Source organism: Otolemur garnettii, unplaced genomic scaffold, assembly GCF_000181295.1.
Source record: "Otolemur garnettii isolate 467f Iridium unplaced genomic scaffold, OtoGar3 scaffold00047, whole genome shotgun sequence".
In the NCBI taxonomy this organism is placed as follows: Eukaryota; Metazoa; Chordata; class Mammalia; order Primates; family Galagidae; genus Otolemur; species Otolemur garnettii.
Genome location: NW_003852442.1, coordinates 9325720 through 9329671, shown reverse-complemented (window position 1 = coordinate 9329671; position 3952 = coordinate 9325720). Strand labels below are relative to the sequence as shown.

At 47.1% G+C, this 3952-nt stretch overlaps 1 protein-coding gene across 1 annotated transcript in view; it reads right to left on the bottom strand.

Moving 5' to 3' along the window:
• The window catches only part of LOC100967200 (C-type lectin domain family 18 member A), a 16387-nt gene that overhangs the window by 8610 nt on the left and 3825 nt on the right, over positions 1-3952 (bottom strand). The gene's annotated exons all lie outside the window — the stretch shown is intronic.

Here is a 3952-nt window from a genome sequence, read left to right as displayed (position 1 = left end):
GGCTGGGGATTCGAACCCGCCACCTTAGGTGTACGTGGCTGGCGCCTTAGCCGGTTGAGCTATAGGCGCCGAGCCTAAAGGTCAATTTCAATACCAAAAATGTTTGGCAAATCAAATTCAGCAATGAATTTTAACATATCACACACACACAAACACACAAACACCCCACATTATTTCACATCACATGACATGCCCCAAAAGGCAGACATTTCAAAATATTTAACAAACAACAGGACATGGTTGCTTGTTAAATTGGAACAGATGCTGGGCTGGAGAGGGGCATGGAGACCCACTACTGTGTGAGGCCTTAGCCCTTTGGTTCTAGATCATGGAGAGATCGCAGGAGTCCCAGGGAAGAGGCTAGACAGGTATACTCTGGGAACTTAGGGTAGCAACTATTTACTAATTCATAAATATTTTAGTATCTGAGTAACTATTATAGCATATGGTGCATATTTGAATTACAGCCTGGCAAGTAGTGAGGCAGGAAGGGTTAACATTTAAATAAATAAATATTGGGAGGCTGAGACAAGAGAATTGCTTAAGCCCAAGAGTTGGAGGTTGCTATGAGCTGTCACCCCTCTACTGAGGGCAACATAATGAGACTCTGTCTCAAAAAAAAATTTTTTTTAAATGAATAAATGTTGGTGCTTTTTCTTTAAAAGAGCCATTTTTTAAAAACATCGAGACTTACTTTGTCACCCTCTGTAGAGTGCTGTAGTGTCATAGCTGACAGCAACCTCACACTCCTAGGCTCAAGCAATTCTTTTGCCTCAGCCTCCAAAGTAGCTGGGACTACAGGCACCTCCCAGAATCCCACTATATTTTGTTTAGCAGGCCCGGGCCACGTTCAAACTCACCAGCCCTGATGCATGTAGTACGCACCCTAACCACTAAGCTCTGGATGCCCACCTGAAAGAGCCATTGTTTAGAGCTACATATTTAATTATTTTTGATAAAATGATGTGATGAATGGGCCAGGTATGGTGGTGCATGCCTACAGTCCCAGCTACTTAGGAGGCTGAGACAGGAGGATTGCTTGAGCCCAGGAGTTAAGTCAAGTCTGAACAGCATAGTGAGACTCCTATCTCTAATAATAATGATAATATTGTGAGAGGAGAGGGACATAGGTAAAGATACATAAAAATACACATGAAACTATGAGTTGATCATTGTTGCAGCTGGGTGATGGGTGGGTACCTGGGAGTTCATTATACCATTCTGACCTCTTCATATACATTTGAAATTTTCTTTTTCATTCATTCTTTCTTTCTTTCTTTTTTTTGAGACAGAGTTTCCCTGGGTAGAGTGGCACAGCTCACAGCAAGCTCAAACTCTTGGGCTTAAGCGATTCTCTTGCCTCAGCTTCCCAAGTAGCTGGGACTACAGGTGCCTGCCACAACGCCTAGCTATTTTTATTGTTGTTGTTGTTGCAGTTGATATTGTTGTTTTAGCTGGCCCAGGCTGGGTTGGAACCTGCCAGCCTTGGTGTATGTGGCCAGTGCCCTGAGCTGTGGGTGCTGCCCCCCTTTTTTCTTTTCCTTTCTTTCTCTCTCTCTTTTTTTTTTTTGAGACAGTCTCACTTTTTTGCCCCCAGTAGAGTGCTGTGACGTCAGAGCTCACAGCAACCTCAAACTCTTGGGGTCAAGTTATTCTCTTGCCTCAGCCTCCCAAGTAGCTTGGACTATAGGCACCTGTCACAACACCTGACTATTTTTTAGAGACAGCGTATCACCCTTCCTCAGGCTGGTCTCCAATTCATGAGCTCAAGCGATCCACCTTCCTAGGCCTCCTAGAGTGCTAGGGTTACAGGCATGAGTCACCATGCCCAGCTTGTTTGAAATTTTCTATAATATGGCTCGGTGCCTATAGCACAGTGGTTACAGCACCAGACACATATATCAAGGGTGGCTGGCTAGAACCCGGTCTGGGCCAGCTAAACAACGGGAGGCTGAGGCAAGAGAATCACTTGAGCCCAAGAGTTTGAGGTTGCTGTAAGCTGTGACATCATGGCACTCTACAGAGGGGGACATAGTGAGACTCTGTCTCAAGAAAAAAAAGAAATTTCCTATAATAAAACTTTTAAATCAGTGGTTCTCAACCTTCCTAATGCTGTGACCCTTTAATACAATTCCTCATGTTGTGATGACCCCCAACCATAAAATTATTTTCGTTGCTACTTCATAACTGTAATTTTGCTAGTTATGAATCGTAATATAAATATCTGATATGCAGGATGTATTTAGATGACCCCCTGTGAAAGGGTCGTTCGATCCCCGAAGGGGCTGAGATCCACAGGTTGAGAACCGCTGATTCAAATTATATGACTGGGAAGATCTGGTGTCATACTGTGTATAACAGCCTTTACACACACACACACACACACACACACACAGAAGTGATCTTATATCTCATCACCTTAACAGATTTTTTTTTTTTTTTTTTTTTTTTGAGACGGAGCCTCAAGCTATCCCCCTGGGTAGAGTGCCATGGCATCACGCTCACAGCAACCTCCAACTCCTGGGCTCAAGCGAGTCTCCTGCCTCCGCCTCCCAAGTAGCTGGGACCACAGGCGCCCGCCACAACGCCCGGCTATTTTTTGGTTGCAGCCGTCATTGTTGTTTGGCGGGTCCGGGCTGGGGATTCGAACCCGCCACCTCAGGTGTACGTGGCTGGCACCTTAGCCGGTTGAGCCACAGGCGCCGAGCCTACAGATTTTTTTTTTAGAGACAGTCTCATTTTGTCACCCTCAGTAGTGTGCTATAGCATTACAGCTCACAGCAACCTCCAAGTCTTAAGCTTAGACAATTCTCTTGCCTCAGCCTCCTGAGTAGCTGGGACAACAGACACCCACCACAACACCCGCTATTTTTTTTTTGTTATTGGCGGTTTGGCCAGGGCCAGGTCCTAAGCCACTGCCCTTGGTATATGGGGCCAGTGCCCTACTCTCACTGAGCCACAGGCACCTCCACCTTAGCAGATTTTTTAAAAACCCATAAGATTGGGCAGTGCCTGTGGCTCAGTGGGTAGGGAGCTGGCTCCATACATCAAGGGTGGCTGGTTCAAACCCAGCCCAGGCCAAAGTGCAACAAAAAAATAGCCGAGTGTTGTGGAAGGTGCCTGTGGTCCCAGCTACTCAGGAGGCTGAGGCAAGAGAATCACCAAAGCCCAGGAGTTGGAGGTTTCTGTGAGCTATGTGATGCCATGTCACTCTACCGAGGGTGATGGGGTAGGACTCTGTCTCTACAAAAAAATAAAACAAACAAAAAAAACCCATAAGAGGCTCGGCATCTGTGGCTCAAGTGGCTAAGGTACCAGCCACATACACCTAAGGTGGCGGGTTTAAATCCAGCCCGGGCCCACCAAACAATGACAGTTCAACCAAAAAATAGCCGGGTGTTGTGGCAGGCACCTGTGGTCCCAGCTACTTGGGAGGCTGAGACAGGACACTTGCTTGAGCCCTGGAGTTGGAGGTTGCTGTGAGCTGTGATGTCACAGCACTCCACCCAGAGGGATAGCTTGAAGCTCTGTCTCAAAAAAAAACCCAACAAAACCCTTCAGATTGGGGTAGCACCCCTTGCTTAGTGAGTAGGGAGCTGGCCACATACACCAAGGCTGGCGGGTTCCAACCCAGCCTGGGCCAGCTAATACAACAATGACAACTGCAACAAAAAAATAGCCAGGCATTGAGGCGGGCGCCTGTAGTCCCTGTTGCTTACAAGAGAATCGCTTAAGCCTAAGAGTTTGAGGTTGCTGTGAGCTCTGAGGCCACAGCACTCTACCAAGGGCAACATACTGAGACTCTGTTTTACAAAAAATAAATAAAATGGGGCTCGGAGCCTGTGGCTCAAGCGGCTAAGGCGCCAGTCACAGACACCCAAGGTGGCGGGTTTGAATCCCCAGCCCAGGCCCGCCAAACAACGATGGCTGCAACCAAAAAATGGCCAGGCGT